This window comes from Ranitomeya imitator, chromosome 4 (genome assembly GCF_032444005.1).
Source record: "Ranitomeya imitator isolate aRanImi1 chromosome 4, aRanImi1.pri, whole genome shotgun sequence".
Taxonomy (NCBI): domain Eukaryota; kingdom Metazoa; phylum Chordata; class Amphibia; order Anura; family Dendrobatidae; genus Ranitomeya; species Ranitomeya imitator.
This window is the reverse complement of record NC_091285.1, coordinates 679,564,130-679,580,197: the sequence shown is the minus strand read 5'-3', so window position 1 is coordinate 679,580,197 and position 16,068 is coordinate 679,564,130. Positions and strand designations below refer to the sequence as shown.

At 41.3% G+C, this 16,068-nt stretch overlaps 1 protein-coding gene across 2 annotated transcripts in view; it reads right to left on the bottom strand.

Moving 5' to 3' along the window:
• Positions 1-8,400, bottom strand: part of GAL3ST4 (galactose-3-O-sulfotransferase 4) — a 58,291-nt gene extending 49,891 nt beyond the window's left edge. The window contains exon 1 of one of the 2 annotated variants that reach the window (XM_069767367.1): positions 7,805-8,400. The gene's annotated coding sequence lies outside the window, so the exon portion shown is untranslated. The remainder of the gene's footprint in view (positions 1-7,804) is intronic. The other variant, XM_069767366.1, reaches the window with a different exon arrangement.
• Positions 8,401-16,068: the final 7,668 nt, after the last annotated feature.

Here is a 16,068-nt window from a genome sequence, read left to right as displayed (position 1 = left end):
CCCCGCGATCTGTGGGTGACCTGGAGAGGGCGCTGTACACAGGAGATGCCCCTGCGATCTGTGGGTGACCTGAAGAGGGCGCTGTACACAGGAGATGCCCCTGCAATCTGTGGGTGACCTGAAGAGGGCGCTGTACACAGGAGATGCCCCTGCAATCTGTGGGTGACCTGAAGAGGGCGCTGTACACAGGAGATGCCCCTGCGATCTGTGGGTGACCTGAAGAGGGCGCTGTACACAGGAGATGCCCCTGCGATCTGTGGATGACCTGAAGAGGGCGCTGTACACAGGAGATGCCTCCGCAATCTGTGGGTGACCTGAAGAGGGCGCTGTACACAGGAGATGCCCCTGCGATCTGTGGGTGACCTGAAGAGGGCACTGTACACAGGAGATGCCCCTGCGATCTGTGGGTGACCTGAAGAGGACGCTGTACACAGGAGATGCCCCTGCGATCTGTGGGTGACCTGAAGAGGGCGCTGTACACAGGAGATGCCCCTGCGATCTGTGGGTGACCTGAAGAGGGCGCTGTACACAGGAGATGCCCCTGCGATCTGTGGGTGACCTGAAGAGGGCGCTGTACACAGGAGATGCCCCTGCGATCTGTGGGCGACCTGAAGAGGGCGCTGTACACAGGAGATGCCCCTGCGATCTGTGGGTGACCTGAAGAGGGCGCTGTACACAGGAGATGCCCTTGCGATCTGTGGGTGACCTGAAGAGGGCGCTGTACACAGGAGATGCCCCTGCGATCTGTGGGTGACCTGAAGAGGGCGCTGTACACAGGAGATGCCCCTGCGATCTGTGGGTGACCTGAAGAGGGCGCTGTACACAGGAGATGCCCCTGCGATCTGACAGATGTGGAGCTACTGCAAGGAACAGCGGACAAAGATGGCCAATTCTAGATGTGCCGTGCTAATAGACTCGTAGCCAAATAGACTGGATGCTATCGTAAAGGGGATTTCAACAAACTATTAGTGTAAGGGTGTGCAGATTTATGCAACCACTATTTTTTTCTTAGTTCTTTATTTCTCTTTTCCCTCCCCAAAAGATTTCAGTTTATTTTTCAATCGAATTGTACAGACTATGGGCAACATTAAAAGTGGAAAAAGTTCTTAAATGAAAAACCTGGCATTTCAGCAGGGGCGTGTAGACTTTTTATATCCACTGTACATTTTTTTTCATAACTAAAATAAATATATTACTTTATGAATCCTAAAAACGGAGCCTCCAGTATAAATTTCCTCTGCAATTATATCATCCCTGGTGCTCTAGGGATATATAAAGGTTAATGAGAGCCCATGCCTGATGGACTAGGGCAATATAGATGTAATGTCCCTGGTGGTCTAGGGCACTAAAAGGCTGAATATAGAGGTTAAAAATAACATTCCTGTTAAGCTAGGGTGATAAAGAGTGTAATGGTGAGGATCATGTGGCCAACAGCAATTAAGAGGTGTATAATCACATCCCTTGTGAGCTAGGGCAGTACAGAGGTAATAATACCATCCCTGGTGGGCCAGTGCAGGGAAAAGGTTAGTTATAATATTCTAAGTGGTCAGTGGCAGTATAGCGTTCAATGCTAACATCCCTGGTGGGATAGGCCAGAAAAATGAAAATATATAATCTCCAAAGGTTTTCTATATACCGTATATAGCTTCAAATATCTGTTTGCTGGTTTGTATTGGTATTTTGGCAGCTGCTCTCTTAATCCGATGAATTTGTCTGGCAGAAACCTTCCTCATTCTGCCTTTATCTGCATGAACTCTGTCTGTGCTCAGAATCAGCCACAAATCTCTCAACAGTACGATGATCACGCTTAAGTTTTTGGGAAATATCTAATGTTTTCATCCCTTGACCAAGGCATTGCACTATTTGATGTTTTTCAGCAGCAGAGAGATCCTTTTTATTTCCCATAATGCTTGAAACCTGTGGCCTGCTTAATAATGTGGAACATCATTTTTAAGTAGTTTTCCTTTAATTAGAATCACCTGTAAAAATAATTATCACATGTGTTTAAGATTGATTTCAGTGATCCATTGAGACACAATACCATCCACAAGTTTATTTGAAAAACAAAACAATTAAATCTTTATGACACTTAAATCCAATTTGCATAATAATTTGGAACGCAGTGTAATCCACTGTGAGCTATGGTGGTAAAATAATATACTGCTCAAAAAAATAAAAGGAACACTTACACAATACAATGTAACTCCAGGTCAATCACACTTCTGTAAAATCAACCTGTCCAATTATGAAGCAACACCGATTGTGAATCAATTTCTCCTCCTTTTGTGCAGATGTAACAGATAGAAATGATCGGCAATTAGCAACACAACCCCTATACAGAAGTGGTTCTGCAAGGGGTGACCACAGACCATTTGTTTGTTCTCTTCTTTTTTAGCTATAATTTTGGTCACTTTAGCATTTTGTCATTGCGCTCACCCCTAAAGGTACTGTACTTTAGCATGAGGCAGTGCCTACAACCCACAAAAGTTTCTCAGGTAGTGCAGCCCATCCAGGATGGCACATCAATGCGAGCTCTGGCAAGAAGGGCAACTGTGTCTGTTAACACAGTGTCCATAGCATGGAGCAGATACCAGGAGACAGGCCAGTACACCAGGGGACGTGGAGGTGGCTGTAAGAGGGCAACAACCCAGCAGCAGGACCGCTACCTCCTCCTTTGCGCAAAGAGGAATAGGAGGAGCACTGCCAGAGCCCTGCAAAATGACCTCCAGCAGGCCAGTAACATCCATGTGTCTGGTCAGACTGTCAGAAGCTCTCTATGAGGATGGTCTGAGTGCCCTACATCAACAAGTGGGTGTTGTGCTTACAGCCCAATGCTGTGCATACCATTTGACATTTGCCACAGAACACCAGGATTGGCAAATTCGCCACTGGTGCCCTGTGCTCTTCACAGATGAAAGCAGGTTTACACTGAGCACGTGACAGACGTGACAGAGTCTGGAGACGCCGTGGAGAGTGATCTGCTGCCTGCACCATCCTTCAGCATGACCGGTTTGGCAGTGGGTCAGTAATGGTGTGGGGTGGCATTTCTTTGGAGGGCCGCACAACCCTCCATGTGCTCGACAGAGGTAGCCTGACTGCCATTAGGTACCGAGATGAGATCCTCAGACCCCTTGTGAGACCATATGCTGGTGCGGTTGGCCCTGGGTTCCTCCTAATGCAGGACAATGCCAGACCTCATGTGGCTGGAGTGTGTCAGCAGTTCCCGCAATATGAAGGCATTGAAACTATGGACTGGCCGCCCGTTCCCCAGACCTGAATCTGATTGAACACATCTGGGACATCATGTCTTGCACCATCCACCAACGTCACGTTGCACCACAGACTGCCCAGGAGTTGGCGGATGCTTTAGTCCAGGTCTGGGAGGAGATCCCTCAGGAGAATCAGGAGCATGCCCAGGCGTTGTAGGGAGGTCATACAGGCACGTGGAGGCCACACACACTACTGAGAATCATTTCCTTGTCATGAGGCATTTCCACTGAAGTTGGATCAGCCTGTAACTTCATTTTCCACTTTGATTTTGAGCATCATTCCAACTCCAGACCTCCATGAGATATTAGTTGTGATTTACATTAATAATTTTTATGTTTTATTGTTCTGAACACATTCCACTATGTAATGAATAAAGATTTGCAGCTGGAATATTTCATTCAGAGATATCTAGGATGTGGGATTTTAGTGCTCCCTTTATTTTTTTCAGCAGTGTATCTAGTGGTCTATGGCAATAATGAGGTTAATGATAACATCCCTGGTGGTCTAGGGCAATATAGAAGCTAAAATTAGAAGCAGGTAGTTTTTGGATACACCCTATGCCCATCTTTATATTATAAAACATATTGTTCATTAACCAACTAGATAACAGGGATATTATTATTACTTAGTGTTTATTTAGCTGATTTAGTAATCTCTATGATATAACATGCCTTATTCACTAACCCACTAGATACCAGGGGTATTATTGTTATAATTCATCACTATATTACAAAGGAAATGTTCATTAACCCACTAGAAACCAGGGATATTATTAGTATTTTTATTTCAAAACATACATATTCTTTGTTAACCCACTAGATGCCAGGGGTATTATTTATGACGGCCGTAAACACTTTATGGAATATTAATAACCTGCTAGATACCGGGGATCTTTAGTGGGGATCTGGATAACTGAGAATAGTTTATTAAATGACTTAGCAACTAGGGATTTTATTAAAAACAATCACCCCTCAGGCATACTAGTAGGGTCATTATTCCTCAGTCAAACATCATGGATATTAAACCATTGGACCAGTGAGAATGGCCAGTGAGCATGGCCAATAAGACTACACTAGACCACCAGGGATGGACTGTGGCCAAATAACTAAATTGATCATCACAGCTGGACGATAAAACCCAACGATTTGCATCAGTGAAGATCATTATTCAGTAAGTGGCTGCGTCACCAGGAACTGGAAACTACTGCAAATGTGCATTGCACAACTAGAAAACAACAGGTGGTGAGAGGTGATTGTAGTCACTTCAACATAGATCTTCTAATATAACCTGCATTCATCCTGACTAATGTGGTGTCCTTCACCTTATACAACCATGTTCTCCTAGTCATAGTACCATACTGTGGTGTCTAGACGTGTGCCACACCTTACACAACCATGTTCTCCTAGTCAAAGGACCATACTGTGGTGTCTAGAGGTGTTCCTCACCTTATACAACCATGTTCTCCTAGTCATGGGACCATACTGTGGTGTCTAGAGGTGTCTCTCACCATACATAACCAGGTTCCCCTAGTCATAGGACCATACGTTGGTGTCTAGAGATGTCACTCACTATACATTACCAAGCTCCCTAGTCATTGCACCGTACTGTGGTGTCTAGAGGTGTGTCTTACCTTACACAACCATGTTCTCCTTGTCATACGACCATACTGTGGTGTTTAAAGGTTTCCTTCACCTTACACAAACATGCCTTCCTATTCATGGGACCATATTGTGGTGTGTTGAGGTGCACCTCACCATACATAACCATGCTCTCTTAGTTATAGGACCATACTGTGGTATCTAGAGGTGTGCTCCACCTTACATAACCATGTTCTCCTAGTCATAGGACCATATTGTGATGTATTGAGGGGTACCTCACCATACATAACCAAGCTCTTCTAGTCCTGTGACCATAGTGTGGTGTCTAAAGGTGTCCTTCACCTTACAAAAGTATGTCCTTTAAGTCATAGGACCATGCTTTGTGGTCTATAGATGTGCTCCACCTTAATCATGCTCTCCTAATGATAGGACCATATTGCAGTGTCTACAAGTGTCCCTTACCTACACAACCATGTTTTCCTAGTCATGGGACCATATTGTGATGTACTGAGGTGTACTTCGCCATACATAATCATGCTCTCCTAGTCATAGGACCATACTGTGTTGTCTAAAGGTGTGCTCCAGCTTACACAAGCATGCTCTCCTACTCATAGTACCATGCTGTGTGGTCTACAGATGTCCTTCACCTAACATAATCATGCTCTATTAGTCATGGCTAGGACCATATTTTAGTGTCTACAGGTGTCCCTCACCTACATAACCATGCTGTCCTAGCCATGGGAATTTACTGTAGTGTGTAGAGGTGTCCCTCAACTACACAACCATGCTCTCCTAGTCATAGGTCTATACTGTGGTCTCTAGATATGACCCACACCTACACAACCATGCTCTTCTAGTCATAGGTTTATACTGTGGTCTCTAGATATGACCCACACCTACACAACCATGCTCTCCTAGTCATAGGTCTATACTGTGGTCTCTAGATATGACCCACACCTACACAAGCATGCCCTTCTAGTCATGAGATCATATTATGACGTCTATAGGTATCCTTCACCTACACAACCATGCTTTCATGGTCCAAGGACCACATTATTGTTTCTAGATGCAGTTAACATCTTACATAACCATGTTCTGCTAGTCACGGGCCATATTGTTGTATGCTGAGGGGTCTTTCACAAAACACAACCATGTTTTCCTTGTCAATGGACATTGTGATGTCTACAATTTTTTTACTCTACACAGTCCTGCTCTCTTTAGCCATGGGACCATATTTTGGTGCTCCGAGTTGTCCCTCACCTTACACAACCGTATTATGCCATTCTATTTTCTACAGCCATCATACTATCTGTATACCTGGAGACAAATAATATCTATTTATTGATGTTAGGAAACAGATCGATAACCAAATAAAAAGACAAAAAAATGGTCCACAGATGAAATTCCACAGGTCACCTAACAGTCCACCCCCCACCCCACTCATGAACTAACTAGTCTGAAAGTATGTGGTGGCCCTCAAGGCAAGTAACCTCTGATCTCCAGCTCCCTCCTTTCTGTCTGATGATAATTACACACATTTATAAGCCCAGATTGCTTCCAGATGTAGGAACAGAGAGGATGTGAGGATCAGAGAACATGAGCTGCACTTTATAAACATCTATGGAGTCGGGAGGTTATATCACTCTGAAAGGCCGAGAGGGATCTAGTGTGAGCCCCAATGGGGACAGGGATGATGAGGCCTGTGAAGCTGTGGACTAAGGGAGTAAAATACAGAAATAATTCACAGTGTGTTATAGAAATACATTAATGTAATTGTAATAATCAGTACACCGAGAACTTTTTATCTATCTATCTATCTAGCTATCTATTTATTATCTATCTATCTATCTATCTATCTATCTATCTATCTTTCTATTATCTATTTATTATCTATCTATCTAGCTATCTATTTATCTATCTATTTTCTATCTATCTATTATCTATCTATCGATCTATCTGTTATCTATTAATCTATTATCTATTATCTATCTATCGATCTATTATCTATCTTATCTATCTATTATCTATATCTATCTATCATCTATCTATTATCTATCTATCTATCTATCATGTATCTATTATCTATCTATCATGTATCTATTATCTATCTATCTGTTATCTATTAATCTATTATCTATATATCTATTATCTATCTATCTATCTATCTATCTATCTATCTATCTATCTATTATCTATCTATCTATTATCGATCTATCTATTTATTATCTATCTATTATCTGTCTATCTATCTATCTATCTATCTATCTATCTATAATCTATATATTATCTATCCTTCTATGCTATCTTTCTACCCTGTAACTTTCTGTCTATCTATCTACTATCTATCTATCTATCTATCTATCTATCTATCTATCTATCTATCTATCTATCTATCTATCTATCTATCTATCTATCTATCTATCTATCATCTATCTATCATCTCTCTATCTATCTATCTATCTATCATCTATCTATCATCTATCTATCTATCTATCTATCTATCTATCATCTATCATCTATCATCTATCATCTATCTATCATCTATCTATCTATCTATCTATCTATCTATCTATCTATCTATCTATCTATCTATCTATCTATCTATCTATATATCCATCTATCTATCATCTATTATCTATATATTATCTATCCTTCTATGCTATCTTTCTACCCTGTAACTTTCTGTCTATCTATTATCTATCTATCTATCTATCTATCTATCTATCTATCTATCTATCTATCTATCTATCTATCTATTTATCTATTATCTATCATCTAATATCTATATATTATCTATTATCTATCCTTCTATGCTATCTTTCTACCCTGTAACTTTCTGTCTATCTTTCTGTTTATCTACCTTCTATGTCTGTCTGTCTATCCACATTTCTCTCTCTCCCATTTCACCTCTGTCTGTCTCCTCAGGTTGCACTCACCTGTCTGGATGTAGTTGTGGAGGGGTCTCTTGTCCTTAGTTTGTTGTGTTGTTGGTTGACGTCCCTTTCCCGGTGTCCCCTCTCTCACAAGTCACGATGGGTGTCTTTCTTTTGTTCTTCATTTATCTCTGCTCTTTGTCCCTCTGTTTCGCTCTCAGTAATGGGACGGGGCCTCTGTCCTCTCCTGTTTCATTCATAGACCTCTGCCAGTCTCAGAACTTTCTGTCTGCTCCACTTGCCCTATATGTTCCCTCCTAGTCTCCTCTCTTCATAGTTGACTTCACCCTCTCTGTCTCCCTCCCTTGATGTCTCTTTCACTGCTCTCTCTCCACCCTGTGCCTCTGACTGTCTGCCCTCTGGTTCTTCTCCCAGTCTTCTGTATCCTTCTTTCCTCAGTTCTTCTCCATCTGTTCTCCTCTGATCCTCTCTTTAGTTTTTCCTAACTCTCTCCCTGCCTTGCTCTCTCTCCTGATGTCCCCTCCTTCCTCTTCCTCTGGTTTTGTCTACCCCTCCTTTCTTCATCTCTTCTTACTTCTCCATCTGTCCTCAGAATTCTTTCCTAACAAAAGTGCTATTTAGTGATCCTGCTGTTATTCACCAGGAGACAGGAGGAGGAGGAGGAGGAAGAGGAGGGAGTTCCAGAAAGGAGAGAAAGAGGAGAGTGTGCTGTCTGTATCTGGGGAATCTCATTCCCTGGACACAGGAAACTTCCTGACTCCTAATTCAACCTGAGGCAAAGGAGACAGAGAGACAAGTAGTGGAGAAAGAAGAGGGAGCGTCCTGGAGAGTCAGAGACACTTCTGTAGTCTCTACAGGAGGAAACATTTGGAAAGAGTCATAGACATTTCGGTAGTCTCTACAAGAAGGGGAGGTTGGAAAGAGTCATAGTACTGGAGGGGGCACTCGGGACGAGTCATAGACACTTCTGTCATTTCTACCACGGGGGCATTCGGAAAGCGTCATAGACACTTCTGTAGTCTATATTGGAGAGAGCATTCGGAAAGAGTCATAGACACTTCTGTAGTCTCTACCCGAGAGAGTATTCGGAAAGAGTCATAGACACTTCTGTAGTCTCTACCAGAGAGAGTATTCGGAAAGAGTCATAGACACTTCTGTAGTCTCTACAAGGAGGGGAAGTCTGGAAGAGTCGTAGTACTGGAGGGGGCACTTGGGATGAGTCATAGACACTTCTGTATTCGCCACATTTGGAAAGAGTCATAGAGACTTCTGTAGTCTCTACCAGAGAGAGCGTTCAGAAAGAGTCATAGACACTTCTGTAGTCTCTACCAGAGAGAGTGTTCGGAAAGAGTCATAGACACTTCTGTAGTCTCTACAAGGAGGGGAAGTCGGGAAGAGTCGTAGTACTGGAGGGGGCACTTGGGATGAGTCATAGACACTTCTGTCATTTCTACCACGCGGAGCATTCGGAAAGTGTCACAGACACTTCTGTAGTCTATATTGGAGAGAGCTTTGGAAAGAGTCATAGACACTTCTGTAGTCTCTACCAAAGAGAGTATTCGGAAAGAGTCATAGACACTTCTCTAGTCTCTACAAGGAGAGGAAGTCGGGAAGAGTCGTAGTCCTGGAGGGGGCACTTGGGACGAGTCATAGACACTTCTGTATTCTCCACTAGAGGGAGCATTCGGAAAGAGTCATAGACACTTCACAAGAGGAGGAAGTTAAGAAGAGTCTTAGACACTTCTGTGGTCTATTCCAGAGGGAGTATTTGGAAAGAGTCATAAACACTTGAATAGTATCTACAATTGTGGGCGCTCGGGAAGAGTCATAGTACTGGAGGGAACAGTCATAGACACTTCTGTAATCTCTACCGGAGGGAGCACCCAGGAAGATTCGTAGACTTCTCTATAGTCTCTATCGGAGGGAACATTCGAACAGAGTAATAACTCATGAAGACTTCTGTAGTCTCTATCGGAAGGGGCACTCAGGAAGAGTCATAGACACTTCCATAGGATCTACTGGAGGGAGCATTCAGAAAGAGTCATACACACTTTTGTAATCTCTTTCAGAGGGAGTATTTGGAAAAAGCCATATACACTTCTTCGGTGTGAGCATTCGGAAAGAGTTAGACAATCCTCTAGTCTCTACTGGAGGAAACATTCAGAAAGAGTCATATACACTTCTGTAGTCTCTACCATAGGAAGAATTTGGAAAGAGTCATAGATGCTTCTGTAGTCTCTATGGGAGGGAGCATTCGGAATGAGTTAGACAATCCTGTAGTCTGTACTGGAGAAATCATTCAGAAAGAGTCAGACTTCTGTAATCTCTGCGGGGGTGTGGGGGAGCATTCGGAAAGAGTCATAGACACTTCTGTAGTCTCTACTGGAAGGAGCATTCATAAAGAGTCATAGACACTTCTTTGGTCTCTACCAGAGGGGACATTCGGAAAGAGTCATAAACACTTCTGTAGTCTCTACCGTAGGGGGCACGTTGGAAGAGTCATAGACACTTCTGTTGGATCTACAAGAGGGAGAATTCAGAAAATGTCATTGGCACTTTTGTAGTCTCTGCTAGAGGTAGCACTCGGAAAAAGTCAGACAATTCTGTAGTCTCTCCTGGAGGAAGCATTCAGAAAGAGTCATAGACGCTTCTGTAATCTCTAAGGGAGGGAGGATTCGGAAAGAGTCATACATTTCTCTAGTCTCTTCCAGTCGAGACACTCTGTGGTCTCTACCTCAGGGAGCATTTGGAAAGAGTCATAATCACTTCTGTAGCCTTTACCATAGAAAGCATTTGAAAAGAGTCATTGATGCTTCTGGAGTCTCTACCGGAGGGAGCCTTCAGAAAGAGTCATAGACACTTCCGTACTTTCTACCAGAAGGAGTATTCAGAAAGAGTCATAGACACTTCCGTACTCTCTACCAGAAGGAGTATTCAGAAAGAGTCATAGACACTTCTGTGGTCTCTACTGGAGGGGACATTGAGAAAAAGTCTTAGACATTTCTGTAGTCTCTATAAGAGGAAGCATTTGAAAGTGTCAGACACTTCTGTAGTTTCTACTGGAGGGGGCATTCGAGATGAGTTATAGACACTTTTGTGGTCTAAACTGGAGGGGGCACTCTGGAAGAGTCATATACACTTCAGGAAGAGTCATAGTACTGGAAGGGGCACTTGGAAGGAAAGAGTCATAGACACTTCTGTTGTCTCTACCAGACGGAGCATTCAGAAAGTGTCACAGACACTTCGATAGTCTCTACAAGATGGGGTACTTGGGAACAGTCATAGTACTGGAGAGGACACTTGGAAACAGTCATAGACACTTCTGTGGTCTCTATCGGAAGGGGCACTGGGGAAGAGTCATAGACACTTCTGTAGTCTCTATCGGAGGGAGCAGTAGGAAAGAGTCATGAACCCTTCAGTTTTCTCTACACGAGGGGGCACTCAGGAAGAGTCATAGACACTTCTGTCGGATCTACTAGAGGGGGGCATTTGGAAATAGTCATAAACAATTTTGTAGCCTCTACCAGAGAGAGCATTCAAAAAGAGTCAAAGAATCAAAGAACATTAGAGTTGGCAGGGACCTACAGGGTCATCGTGTCCAGCCCCCTGCTCAATGCAGGATTCACTGAACCATCTCAGACACATGTCAGTCCAGCCTCTACATTTGTGTATATTTCAAAAACCTGACCTGCACATCCAAACATAGACTCAGTGTGAACAGGTGCTGAACCTAGAGTCGCCAACTCGTATATAGTTAAGTAAATAAGGCAGCACACTGCAGCGCTAGAACATACAAACTTGAAATACGAAATTTGAACTGCATTACTGCACTAGAAATATGAAAAATGAGAGCGTTTAGCGCATAAAAATGGCCAATTTTATGTGTACCTGGTAGCCCCTTTACGGCATCTCTCTTATACCAGGTCCTATGCTTGCCTTACCTCGCTGAGAATAAATGTCTCCATCTGAATGGGTACATGTGAAAACCTCTTCCTAGACTAGAATTCTCTCTCTCTGTGGATGGGTATTGGACCTGCTGTAATTAAAACACCTGTAGGCTAGGAGGCGGAGTGCACGATCAGAAGGCTAGAGAATACATTTCAAAAACCTGACCTGCACATCCAAACATAGACTCAGTGTGAACAGGTGCTGAACCTAGAGTCGCCAACTCGTATATAGTTAAGTAAATAAGGCAGCACACTGCAGCGCTAGAACATACAAACTTGAAATACGAAATTTGAACTGCATTACTGCACTAGAAATATGAAAAATGAGAGCATTTAGCGCATAAAAATGGCCAATTTTATGTGTACCTGGTAGCCCCTTTACGGCATCTCTCTTATACCAGGTCCTACGCTTGCCTTACCTCGCTGAGAATAAATGTCTCCATCTGAATGGGTGTTGGCATATGCAACAGATTGGGACTTATTATAAGTAAAAGGAGGACTTTATACTAACCAGACAGCAGATGGCGATAGTGTGTAAAGTTATATACTTGCTGTAATGTGGGGAGGGAAGCTCTCAGTGGTTGGTTGTTTTCTTACTTTCGGTTTTGCTTTTCTTCATGAATGTGTTGTCTTCAGTGCACGGACTGTGTGACACTGAATTGTATCTCATGTTTATCCAGTATGAAGTAAATACTGTTTACTCAAGATATCTTGCTGATTGAAGCTCTCCTAAGTACAGCGGTGACTGCAAGAAGACGCACTCTGCAACAGGTTATGGGCCCAGGCACCCCAGATAACCCCAGGCACTCCAGGCACCCCAGACACTACAGGTCTGCACTACAAGCTCAGGCAGAAGGATCCTGGTTTATAGCCCAGATAACGGAGCACACAGATAAGCTCTGTAAACAGAAGGAACTAAATCCAGATACAGAGTGACAGAGGAATTCAGCATCCCAGGAGCTGGATATAATTGCAGAGAATTCACAGGACATACAGGAGAATATCTTCAGTACAACTCTCTAAACAAGTAAGACTATATAAAGATGATGAGTAACACAGAACTGAAATTTACAGTAGCTAAACTGAATAGTGAAAATTATCAGTTATGGAAATTCAAAGTAGAGATGTTGTTATCTAAGGATGATCTATGGGAAGTAATTGTTACAGCAAGACCAGATCAAGATAATCAGACATGGGATAAGAAGGATATACAAGCGAGAGCCACCATTAGCTTATTAGTGGATGATGCTCAATTAATACATATAAGAAATGAAGAAACAGCTAAGGGAATGTGGGAAGCATTAAGAAAACTGTATGAAAGACCTAGCTTAAATCACAAGTTATTTTTATTAAGAAAGCTGTACAGTATGAGATTGAGTGCAAATGACGATATGCAGAAGCACATATTCTCAATGATGGAAGTGATATCACAGCTAAGATCTATTGGTGAAGATATTAAAGAAAGTCATGTAGCAGCTATATTGTTGTGCAGTTTACCAGATTCATATACAGCCTTGATAAATGCCCTTGAGACGAGACCAGAAACTGACATTACATTAGATTTTGTGAAAACAAGACTAATAGATGAATATCAGAGAAGAAAAGAACAAAGAAATGATTCTTCTACTGAAAAGGACAGTGAAAACGCTCTTAAAGCTACAGAATTCCAAAAACCCTATAATAAAGAGACAAGAGAATGCTTCAGATGTAAGAAAAAAGGTCATTTAAAGAAAGACTGTACCATATGGAAAGCAGAACAACAAATATTACAACATAAAAAGCATACAGAGAAAGTAAAAAACACAATTTCCGATTCATGTGAGAATAATTGGAATGGCACATTTAAAGTAACAGACAAGAAATCATCACTTGGTTGGTTTATTGATTCAGGAGCAACGAGTCATATGACAAGTGACAAGAATTTCTTTACTGATCTTGATTTAGATAAGAAAGAAGCCATTTATCTCGCAGATGGAAGCAAAATAACCGCAGAAGGTATCGGACAAGGTATGCTAAATTGTTCAAACAAGTTCGGACAAGATTCAAAGATACTTGTACAAGATGTGTTGTATGTTCCAAAATTGGAAGGCGGATTATTATCTGTGAAACGTTTAACAGCAAAAGGACTTACAGTGAAATTCAAAGACAATGAGTGTGCAATTATTGCAGGAAACAAGCTGATAACCAAAGTCAAGGCAGATGAACAATTATATTATTTTGACACACCAAAGGAACAGATGAAGGTATGTACACATTATCACAAAAACTGTATTCACATGTGGCATAGACGTCTAGGACATAGACACCCTGACAGTATAAGGGAACTACAGAGAAAAGAATTGACAAAAGATTTAACCCCTTAGTGACCGAGCCAAATTTTTGAAATCTGACCAGGGTCACTTTATGTGGTAATAACTCTGCAACGCTTCTACAAATCCCAGTGATTTTGAGATTGTTTTTTCGTGACACATTATACTTTATGATAATGGTAAATTTTGTTCAACATTTTTTGTGTTTATTTATAAAAAATATCAAAAATTTGAGAAAAATGTTAAAAAATTAGCAATTTTCTAAATTTGAATGATTATCCCTTTAATCCAGATAGTCATACAACAGCAAACCATTAATAAATAACATTTCCCACATGTCTGCTTTACATCAGCACCATTTGTAAAATGTTATTTTATTTTGTTAGCATTTTAGGAGGTTTAAAAATGTAGCAGCAATTTTTCATTTTTTCAAAGAAATTTACAAAATTTATTTTTTTAGGGACTTATCCATGTTTGAAGTGACTTTAGGGGTCCCATATATTGGGAAACCCACAAACGTGATACCATTTTAAAAACAGCACCCCTAAACATATTGAAAACTGCTGTCAGGTAGTTTATTAACCTTTCAGGTGCTTTACAGGAATTAATGCAAAGTGGTATGACAGAAATGAAAATGTGTATTTTTACCACCTAAATGTTGCTAACTTCTAAACAGATTACTATAGCCGTCAGACTCTAAGGCCGCTATTTGGTCATGAATTGCCATGGCAAACATCAGGACCACACAATCATGATCTGAGGGCACCAATTGTGACAAAGAAGAAGCCCCCACACTCTGTTAACCATTTATAATGATGTAGTCACTATTGACAGCAGCATCTAAGGGGTTAAACAGATTTAGTTGGTGCAAATACTGATCGTGGCTGGTACAGCAAGTTGTCAGCTATAGTGCACAGCCGACCACTACTGGATTGTCACCTGTATGAGGAGGCTATTCTCTTATATCTCAGGTCAGTTAAAAGACGTATTGGCGGTCATTAAGGGGTTAAAGATATCAGATTGCTCAATTACCATAAGATGTGATTGTTGTATAAAATCCAAAGCCACAAGGATATCTATTCCAAAAGAAAGTGAGATGAAAAGCGAAAGACCACTTGATTTGGTGCATACTGACGTATGTGGACCCATGAAAGTGACAACATCAGGAGGCAATAGATACATGTTGACTTTTATAGACAATTACTCAAGATACACAGTCACATACTTAATTAAGAACAAAAGTGAAGTTTTTGATAAACTTGTATACTATGTAACAAGATCAAGTAACAAATTTCAAAGGAAGCCAATTGTCATCAGAAGTGATAATGGAGGTGAATTTACAAGTCACAGAATAGAAGACTACTTAAGACAAAATGGGATAGAACACCAGAAAACTGTTCCATACACACCTGAACAAAATGGAGTAGCAGAAAGGAAAAACAGAACTCTAACAGAGATGATAAGATGTATGCTGACAGATTCCAAACTACCAGAGAAATATTGGGGTGAGGCAGCAATGACAGCTACTTATCTACAGAACCGACTTTTTTCCATAAAACTGACGAAAGCTCCATATGAACTGTGGCAAGGTATGAAACCAAGTGTCAATCATTTAAAAGTTTTTGGATGTAAAGTTTTCATATTCATTCCAACAGAAAAACGTTCCAAACTTCAAAACAGATCCATGGAAGGAATATTTGTTGGATATAGTGAAAATTGCAAAGGATACAGAATCCTAGATCCCAAAACAGACAGAGTTACGGTGAGTAACAGTGTGACATTCATTGAAGATTTGAATGAAGATATTATGATTTCAGTTGAAACAAAAAATGAGAAAACCAATAATGACACAACTGAAGAAATATCTGATGAGAAAGAAGTAGAAGTTAATGAAGAACAAAATACTGAAAGTGAAGAATCACAACTACAAACAGACACAGAACCAAGACGTTCAATGAGAGAGAACAAAGGAAAACCACCAAAACGTCTCTCATACAAGACAAGCACAAGAAAAATCTATGAGCCTACTTCTTGGGAAGAAATATCTAAA